This window comes from Colossoma macropomum, unplaced genomic scaffold (assembly GCF_904425465.1).
Source record: "Colossoma macropomum unplaced genomic scaffold, Colossoma_macropomum, whole genome shotgun sequence".
In the NCBI taxonomy this organism is placed as follows: domain Eukaryota; kingdom Metazoa; phylum Chordata; class Actinopteri; order Characiformes; family Serrasalmidae; genus Colossoma; species Colossoma macropomum.
The window spans coordinates 3,418,694-3,429,699 of record NW_023494787.1 but is presented as its reverse complement, the minus strand read 5'-3'; positions in this window follow the sequence as shown (position 1 = coordinate 3,429,699).

The window sequence follows — 11,006 nt, the reverse complement described above, 5'->3', positions numbered from 1 at the left end:
CTCTGATACTTTGTTAGCCCCCTTTTACCCTGTTCTTCAGTGGTCAGGACCCCCATGGACCCTCACAGAGCAGGCACTATTTAGGTGGTGGATCATTCTCAGCACTGCAGTAACACTGACATCGTGGTGGTGTGTTAGTGTGTGTTGCGCTGGTCTGAGTGGATCAGACACAGCAGTACTGCTGGAGTTTTTAAACACCTCAGTGTCACTGCTGGACTGAGAATAGTCCACCAACCAAAAATATTCAGGCAGCAGCGTCCTGTGGGCAGCGTCCTGTGACCACTGATGAAGGACTAGAGGATGACCAACACAAACTGTGCAGCAGCAGATGAGCTATCGTCTCTGACTTTACATCTACGAGGTGGACTGACAAGGTAGGAGTGTCTAACAGAGTGGACAGTGAGTGGACACAGTGTTTAAAAACTACAGCAGCACTGCTGTGTCTGATCCACTCGTACTTGTAGTCTTTAGTAAAGAGTCCTGCATAGAGCTGCTGCCACTGTTTTACATTCCTAACAACTAACCCAAACCTGCTTAGACTACGACTCGTATTCACAGTCAGTGACGTATCTAGATCCTCCAGAAGGATCAGAGTGACCTTTTTTCCTTTTTTTTCCTTTTTTGTAAATCACTATGTGATTGGTTGATTTTTAATTAGGTCATTTCTAACCAATGAGAGAGCTCGATGGATGTATGTACCTAGATTCCACAGAGAGAGTAATCCTGATTGGATAATTTTCTGTTGGACGTTTCAATATTTAACCTCAAGCAAAACAGAAAAATAAAGTAAGGCCCAGTCCCATTTCACCCCTCGCCCCCACCACTTAGCCCTTAGCCCTCTGTTTTGAGCGTTCTCGTCTAGGGGTAGGGTGTCCCGATTCTTGTTGAGATAGAGGGGGAGGGCGAAGCGTTGGGGCTACATGACCCTCCAAACGGAGGTTTTTCAGAGACTCCAAACAGAGAGTTATGAGAAAAAAAGAAAAACCAGCAAGATGGAGAACAAGAGACCAAAGAAACACACAAATGTGAGAATTTTGTCTGTTATAAATTACAATAACCACTGTTTTATCTTAGTTTAATGTCGTTTCAATGTATTATGGTCCTTTTCTTCATAAGAAGCATAATAATATTGCTAATGCTGATGTCTTGGTAGCTAGCTAGCTAAATTACCCACTCCACCTTAAATAGTAGTGACGTAGTTCTGACACCTAAAGTGCCAGGATGTAACTGCTGCTCCATTTAAGGTGAAACGGGAAAATTTAAACAAGAATCTGGTGAATATCTGACTTCAGCTTCATATCACTGAAGAATTAGTGGTGGGTGATAATAAATAATTGCCCCCCTCTTTGAAGATCATATGATGCCCTAAATGTAACTAAAGCCCAGCAGTGAGGAGCTGAACTTTACCCTCCTCTGCTGTCACTGCAGACTGGCAGGGTCGCCTACAGAGCAGCGCTGGTAGCTGTTAATGAAGTGATGCTCTTTTTATTTGAGGGTCCCATTTCAAGAGGGAAGATTTCAACCATTAAAAAACAAGGGGTAGGGTAAAAATAAGAAATGGGACTGGGCCTAAGAGTATTACAATCCTTGCAGAGTTTAAATACAAGAAGCATGATGATTATATTGAATAGCAATGAATTGAAAATTACAGACGTGTTTTTTTTTCTCTGAACTCTGAGGTTCTCCACTGCTGTTTAACTTAGTTTAACAGGACCTGCATAAAAATCTGTGCTTTCAATGCTCCATACTCAGTGGTTTGATGTGGCGAACACAGAATACAGCACATTATAATGCCTCAAACAGCTGCAGCACTGCCCTCAGACACAGAAAAAACTCTGTCTGGCTCTTGGCCTCCAGACTTTTACTGCTCTCAGGAGAATTTGACGCAGATTCCACAGCAGAAACCTGCTCGTGCTCATTACTTCAGGCACAAATTCATCTTTTCCATTTCACCTTACATCACTTCCTGTGCAGCGAGGCCTGTGCAGATACAGAAGGCCCGGGGCTATCTCGCTTGGCTCGGTGCAGACGGACACAATGACCATTGACATGTCACTTCCGCTGTGGCGGGTTAACGAGTTATTTTCAGCGTGTTGTTCAAAATGAAAAACACGAAATCACATGCGTCCTTTTTTCCATCGCTGACCATACAGGCAGCTGGGAAATATTCACCTTACTCTGAATTAATGAAGTCATTTATTACTGTCAGCTGGTTTCTGTGATACATGTAGAGCTTTCTCTCTGCTCCCTGAGCTCCTTTAAAGCGGCAGTTTGGTCAACAAGAAACACGGGCAAAGTTCAGTCCTCAAATGGCTCTGCTGCTACTGTTTCTAGCTATGCTAATGTACTTTAGCCCATGTTTATAGATAACAGTGAGTCATACAGAGTCAGAAACCACATAATCAAGTCTATTAGAGACACTGACCACACACACACACACAATCGTTGAGATGTAAACAAGGTCAGAGACGTTTTAGGCCAAAACTAACTTCAAAACCTAAAAATAAGTAACCTTCTTGTAAATATATCTAATATTTCCCATTTTAGGATATCATCTGTTAAATAATAGAAATATTAGAGATACTGACTAGATCTGAGATGATTTCATTTGCCAATACACCGATCAGGCATAACATTCTGACCACCTCCTTGTTTCTACACTCATTGTCCATTTTATCAGCTCCACTTACTATATAGGTGCACTTTGTAGTTCTACAGTTACAGACTGTAGTCAATCTGTTTCTCTGATACTTTGTTAGCCCCCTTTTACCCTGCTCTTCAGTGGTCAGGACCCCCATGGACCCTCACAGAGCAGGTACTATTTGGGTGGTGGATCATTCTCAGCACTGCAGTAACACTGACGTGGTGGTGGTGTGTTAGTGTGTGTTGTGCTGGTACGAGTGGATCAGACACAGCAGTGCCTGCCTCACTGCACTGTGCCAGCTGTAGAGTTTGGTGGAGGAGGGATGATGCTATGGGGCTGTTTTTCAGGGATTGGTCTAGAACCCTTAGTTCCAGTGAAGGGAAATCTTAATGCTTCAGCACCAAGACATTTTGGACAATTCTGTGCTTCCAACTTTGTGTGAACAGTTTGGGGAAGAACCTTTCCTGTTCCAGCATGACTGAGCCCCAGTGCACAAAGCAGCTCCATAAAGGCCTGACTGGGTGAGTTTGGTGTGGAAGAGCTTGACTGACCCTCACAGAGCCCTGACTTCAACCCCATCCAACACCTTTGGGATAAATTAGAATGGAGATTGTGAGCCAGACCCTCTCGTCCAACATCAGTGTCTGACCTCACAAATGCTCTTCTGGATGAATGGACAGAAATTCCCACAGACTCTCTCCAACATCCTGTAGAAGCTTCCCAGAAGAGTGGAAGCTGTTAGAGCTGGGGGGACCAGCTCTATATTAATGCCTGTGGATTTAGAATGGGATGTTATAAAACCTCCTGTGGGTGTAAATAATGTGTAGGTGTCCCAATACTTTTGTCCATTTAGTGTGCTTTAGTGTCAGAAACCACATAATCATGTCTATTAGAGACACTGAACAGCTCCACACGCTTTGAGAAAAATGTGTGATTTAGGCATGTAGTTAGCACCATGCTAATTACTTGTTAGCTTCCATTACTTATTAGCTACATTAGCCTCGTAGCTCCACCCTGCTGAAACAAATAATAAAAACCATTAAAAGTTTCTGTTGGTGTCTGGTGGTGTCCAGTAGTCACGTATTTATCTGATGGGTTGATATGACAACGTAAAGGACCGTAATAGTTTAACAGATGTTCTGGGACTCCAGGTACATCTGATGGTTTCCCAATGAGAGCTAAAGGTGTCCTACAGTAATCTAGTGGTCTCCATTGGTAAACATTAAGCCAATTCCCATTAGAAAGCAAAACCATCAGGTTTTAATGCTTCACTTTATAGACTGAGCTGAGAAGTCATAAAGCAGGAGATGTGAGGACAGTTACAGTCAGATAAGGGAGTTCTGTGGTATGTCCCAGATAGCAAGCATATATCGGCGGCTTGATAAGGTTGGCACCCCACTGACTGTTCGCCACTGCTGGTCCACCCTCAGACCACCCAGATTACTGTCCTGCATACAAGATCTAACTAGTTTTTAAGCTCCTCAAACAGATTTTAAAAGCACAGAGACTTTTATTTTAGAAGATAAACTTAGACAAATGTTACAAGCAAGTAGGAGAGAGAAAAATCATGACTAGGCCGGATATAAAATGATTTTATAGAAATGTTGTTGCTGACTCTGTGCTAGATTAAAATTATTTACTAAACTAATTCACAAAGTATATCTAAAAAAAGGACGGAGAGCAAAAATTCCCACAGACACTCCAAAATCTTGTAGAAGCTTCCCAGAAGAGTGGAAGCTGTTAGAGCTGCAAAGAGGGACCAGCTCCATATTAATGCCTATGGATTTAGAATGGGACTCATAAAAGCTCCTGTGGGTGTGATGTGTAGGTGTCCCAATACTTTTGCCCATTTAGTGTGCTGTATGTTGTTGCTGACTCTGTGCTGGATTAAAATTATTTACTAAACTAAAGAAAGGAAGGAAGGAAATATAATTAAATTGGACTGTGAGTGGAAAATGAGTGATGATAAGTGGAATTTTGTCTAATACTCTGCATAACTACTGGTGGACCGCCCAGAAAACGCTGAGCAAAACACCAGTGGACCTCCAGCTTCCAATAGGGTCTGGCTGCAGACCTGCACTCTCAGACAGATGCACTCTCAGCCCCAGTGACGTCACGTGCACATGCACTCTCTGCCACAATGGCAGAAGCAGCCAGACGGCACGGTAACTTTTGGCTGCTTCTGCTTAGCGACATCATCACTTAATCCATTTTTCATCCATAACTCGGCTAGAGAGTTACATTTAATGCACCTCCCTGCTGAAAAATGTCATAGAACCCATTAAAAGTGTCTGTTGGGTGGTTTTCTGTAGTCCCTAATGGTAATCTGGTGTTTTGGGACTGATTCCAGATAAATTTGATCGTTTCCTAATGGTTTCTAACAGCAACCATAAAGCCAATTCCCATTAGGAAGCAAAACCATCATGTTTTATTCCTAACGGTTCTAATCATCGTCAGCATGGCTTTCATAAGTTTCAGTCGCCTGTTTGTTTTTTCTGCGAATAATCGTTGTGATAGTCTTATCGTGGTGGTTTTATTTTGAAAGTTTCCATATTTAACTACCTTATTATCAGTATGGCAACGTTAATATATCGTTGTTGTCGGAAGAAGACCTCGTATCTCCATTTTTGTCATTTTTCTGATTTTGACATAATTTGAAAATACCTGTTGTCCTTTCATTGTACTTAAATTTTATGATGAATGGATTTGAAGAAATGACCCAAAACGTCTTGGAAAGACGTCTGGTTCCATTGACTTACATTAAAAGTCAAGTTTGTTTTTTCTTCTACTGTAAAGTTACTATTTTGGAGATACAAGCTTTTCTTCCAACAACAGCGATATGTTCAGTGTAACTCTTATTGCCTAACAGTTCGTGTTTTGCTGTTTTTCCTCCTAAAACCGACAAAAACACTGTGGTGCATGTCAGGCCGAGATTCTAAATGCATTTGATTGTTTCCTTATGGGATGTAAAAGTATTCTACATGAAACTAGTGGTTGGGAACCATTAAGCTAATTTTTATTAGAAAGCAAAATGATTAGGGTTTAATCCTAATGGTTTATAATGGTCCTTTTTCAGCAGAGCAGTTGAATGAAAAACTCAACTCAAAGACTCAGTTAGCCATGTTTGGTGTCTGAAGTTTGCTTCTATAGTTTTAGCACGGGAGCTACAAGGCTAATGTAGCTAACAAGTAATGGAAGCTTACTGGAACACTTAGCATGGTGCTAACTGCGTACTTAAATCATCACACACACACTTTTGTGGCTACTTGTTAGCTACATTAGCCTTGTAGCAGCAGAGCTAAAACTAAAGAAGCAGACTTCAGACACCAAACAGGTCTTGGCCAATTGATCAGTTTTGGAGGGATTGGGGGTGTTGGGCGGGGGTGGGGTTGGTGTTGGGTGGGGGTGGGGTTGGTGTTGGTGGTGCAGGCGTCAGAGTGAACTTGGTAAATGTAATTTTTAGTCAAACGATGACTTTAAATCTCGATTCCACCGTTTTGTTTTGTTTAATATATCTGCATAATTAAGTGGTTAAGATGTAAACAGACTCATTCAGAGTGGTTTGGTGTGAAACACTCTGTTCTAGAGAAACTTACCGAGTCAGAACTGTTCACAGTGGTGGTGATAGGAACCAGACGTCCACCTCTAAAAGCTCCCTCTCAGAAAGTTAATTTAAATGGTTAGTAGTCCACTGCTTGATTTCAGAAACATTGTTTTAAGGTAGTTTTGAGACACAATTCAGGTAAAATCTTGGTAAATCTGAAAAAAAATATTTTGGTGGGGACTATTTTGCCTTACACCTCCCTGCATGTTCCTCTTAACCCTGAATATATTCTAAAAATACACATTTTAGGCCAAAATTTAATCTCAAAACTATTATGAAAAATCTCTCGGGCATTAGGCAGCACATTAACAATGATTTCACATCGTTATTAATGTGTTGTGTCAGCTTTTAGAGGTGGACGTCTGGTTCCTATCACCACCACTGTGAACAGTTCTGACTCGGTTTCTCTACAATTTGTTTTCATGTCAAAGATTTAATTATGCAGACATTTTAAAAAATTGGTGCAAGTCCAGTTCCAGACTACAGAATCCAGTGGCAGACACCCTGTGACACTGTGGCCTAGTGCAGGAAAGGCGTCCTTCATTGCTAACGCTAGCAACAGTGCTTGCAAATCGCTGTTGTCGGAACAAAACCTTGTATCTCCAAAATAGTAACTTTACAGGAGAAGGAAAAAACAACACAACAGGTATTTTCAAACTATGTCAAAAACTGAAAAACGACAAGAATGGACATACGAGGTTTTGTTCCGACAACAGTGAAATGTTACTTTGGTAGGTGGACATAACTTTTATCAAGAGAGTCATCAATGCAAGTTCTAGCCATTTAAAAGCTGTATTAGCACCACAGCTACAGCTGGGCTTCAGGCTGGAACTACAGAGCGGGTTGTGGGGGGTATAAATATCATTTTTTGCTAAACTATTTATTTGCTTTAATGGTGGGTCTCTGCTGAAAGCCCTGAACTCATGAAAATGGAGAGTAATCTACTCTATAGCTGCTGGAATTGCTACCTTAGCTTAGCTATCAGCATACTGTAAAGGACATGACACTCACTGACTTGACTGGGCAGCTAAAGCTTAGAGAAATTAACCACTGGCAGACAGGTGACCTTGTGGTCTCCAGCATCTATTACGTACTTGATTGGTGAAAAATCCAATTTTCAGACTCTGCATGACACCGTTATCTATACACTGTTAGAAATGAGAGCTCAGCTCAACTCAAAATGATACAGTAACTGATTACACAGCTTTTCTTGAGTTGACTCAACTTGAGGACACCAGAGTTCACACAACTCAAACTAGTTAGTTGAGTCAAAAGTTCTCTTAATTTTTTAGTTCTGTATCTCAGTGATCCAGCACCCCGCCGTGACCCAGAAGGATAAGCGGTTTAGATGATGTGTGTGTGTGTGTGTGTGTGTGTGTGTGTGTGCGTGTGTGTATCTCAGTAAGGTAAATAAAAGGAACTTGTTTTTTATACTCAACTTCCCCACCAGCTAGGATGCTTCCCATCACACAGTCCTGCTAGACATTTTTTTCTCTTGGGTACTCACTTACAGATGGCTGTGGCATCATTGGGGCTCAAACTCACAACCTCCTGTTGGGGTGACAGCTTAGTCCACTGCACCACTCAGGAACACATGAAGCAGCTCAGATTTTGTGTCTACAAAAGTTTAATACACTGGCGTCGTCTCATGTGGTGCAGCTGTCTAATAATGATTCATCCCAACATCAGGAGGTTGTGAGTTTGAATCCCAGCAATACCACAGTTGTCCATATCTGGAAGCCCAAGAGGAAAATATGCCAGATGGGACTGTGTGATAGAAGTAGCGCCAGCTAGTGGTGAAACTGAGTAAAAAAACACAAATTCAGTTTTGTTTATCTAACTGAGATGCAGACCTAGAAACAGTAGCTGGTAATTTATGACTCAACTTTGAGTTGTGTGAGCTCTGGTGTCCTCACGTTGAAGCCATGTAATCAGTTACTATATCATTTTAAGTTGAGCAGACCTCCCATTTTTACAGTGTACAAAATGACCGTTATCTATACAAAAAACTGATATCTACACAAAAATACTGTTTTTTTTTTGCAAAAATAGTTATCTATACAAATGTCGTCTATACACTTTGATCTAAAGGAGTTTTAATGTCTTTGTTGTTATTCTAAAACATGAAAAACAATAAAAATTAGAAACCTGTTCTATTAAAACGAGTGTCCAAGTTCTGACCGGTACTATGCTGTATCCCTCAGAAGGAGAGAGCTTTGTGGTCTGGAGTGAAGCAGATTTAGGAGTGGTTCCTCAATCACTGATTTAGACAGGATTTAACATGAAGCTCCAGAGATTCCCTCTCCCCCATCTGCTGTGAAACAATCCTGAATTAAATCACATCTCAGTCTGGGCTAAAATCAGAGATGATGGATATTGGGGTCAGTTTTGCTGCTCATATTTTAAAGAGATTAAAGGGTTTTGAGCATTTCACTGCTGACTGTCCTCTTTCTGAATACTACAGTTACATTAAAGCTGAATTCCACCATTATTTTTTTTTTCCAAGTTTCAGGCTGGAACTATGTTCAAATGCTCGATTCGTCCTCAGAAGTTTCTACATGCCTCCTACATACGACTTTGGGGGTCGTGAGTGGGACTTGATTTGTCTTCAGGTGGTGTTGGTTGGAAATAAGATAGACGTGCTGGAAATAATGTTTTTAGTTTACTTTTGTTTTCCTGTCATTAAAGAGAGTCTGTTTATTTTGAGATAATGAGAAGAGAAGAGATTTGTTTTTATCTAGTTAGAAACATCACTTATCATACTTATATTTGTGTTTTGGATGGTTTTAGCCTGCAGTGTTCATGTGTGGCTGCTGAATAATTGAGTGTGTTTTACATGCACTCAATAAACTGCAGAAAATCAGATTTTGTCAGTAATCCGATTAACACGTTTACATGCACTTGAGTAATCAGATAATGGGGAAACTCTAGGTCTATATGAGTCATACAGCAATCAGATTTCTGCTTTGTAACCAGCCAATATACTCACAGAAGAAGACGTGACTTAAACGTAACGTAAAACTTGAACTTCATACTACAGCTTTTTTTAAACATCGAGTCACTTTACCTGAAAAATGAACACACATCATCTAGAAGATGGAGAATATTCAAATCCTTTATTTCGTGTTTGGTTTCAGCGCCGCTCCAACAGTGTTTTGCTGCGTCTCGCGACATGCACCGTCTGATCTCGCGCAGACTGAGAAATCCGATAGAAATCAGAGTAAGAGTTCACATGCACTGAGAAATCTGATAACTGAACCAAAATCCAGCCTCTTTATCGGATTTCTTAATCAGGTTTCTAGATCGGAGTATGGTGTTTACATGACCATTTGAATAATCGGATAACTGCAGAAATCCGATTATGATCAGATTATTGAGTGCATGTGTACGCACTCACAGAAACACTCACATGCACTCACAGCCAGTTTTTTCAGTGGCTAATGTTGTTTTTTTGCTGACACACCCAGTTTGGAAATTCAAGGTTCATTGAAAAATCCTAGTCCTAGTTTGTACGACTTTGTGCTGGCGTTCATGTGCTCTCATCTCATAAATACAAGTTTACACAAGGGTAAGACAGCAAAGGTCAAACTAGTGTTTAAAAAACTGTGCTGAAAAAAATTATTGCTATTAATCATTTATCAGTTATTAAGATCAGTTACTAAAGAACTGATTTATGCACAGCACCACTAGAGCACCGATTTCAACTAGCTGTGCAAAACACTGCATTTTTAGGTTTAGTCCCTTAAAGCTGCAGCACGTAAGATTTAGTGGCATCTAGTGGTGAAGCTGCAGACTGCACCCAGCTGAATCCACCTCCCTCACTCCCCCCTTTCCAAGCGTGTAGTAGAACCTATGGTGGCCGTCAGGTTTTCTGCCGTTGTCTTCTTCCTGTTTTCTCTTCTCTGACGGTGAGGATTCAGCCTCTCTCACTTTTTCTTCTGCTAAATAATAAGTCTGATCGTCCATTTATCTAAATTTGGGTTCTCAAACTTCTCACAACACAAAATGGTCAGCAGCACCAGCAGCCACTTATTCTTCTTCTTTCTACGTCTTCCAATCAGAGCTACAGCGCCACCAAATTCAAGCTGTTGCTTCAGTGCAAAACCTTGAAAGGCGCCCTCTAGAGGCAGTGTTTGGTTTCTGGACTACTGTAGACACATAGTGGCGCAACATGGTGGCCTCTGTTGGAAGACGAGCTGCTCCCTATGTAGATGTGAAGGGCTCATTGTAAGATAACAAAAACACAACAATTCATAGTTACAGCTGATTATACACTGATGAACACATGGTTTTGTTTACTATATTCCATTTCTGATAATAGATCCCCCTAAATCTCACACACTGCACCTTTAAGCTAGAAGCTGTTGCTAATTATGACACCAGAAAAGAATTCTGCTGTGATCTTTTACGTGTTTTGTGTGTGGTTTGTTGAAACTGTGAGTGACTGTGACTTTGTTTGTATGTGTGTGTGTGTGTGTGTGTGTGTGTGTGTGTTTGTATGTATGTGTGTGTGTGTGTGTGTGTGTGTGTGTTCTCGGACATGTTCAGTCTTGTACTTTGCTATAAACTGATCTTTGTGAGCTCAGCTGCTTAGCAACCGAACAGCTCAGAGTGACGCTCCACTGAAGCCCAACACACACTGTTCCCTCATCTCCATTCAGCACGTACAGTCTGTGAGGACCATTACAGAAACAATCTGCAAATTCACCCTTCAAATGTAGTTAATCAGAGGTCTTAGCCTCGTAGCCCCAGCACCAA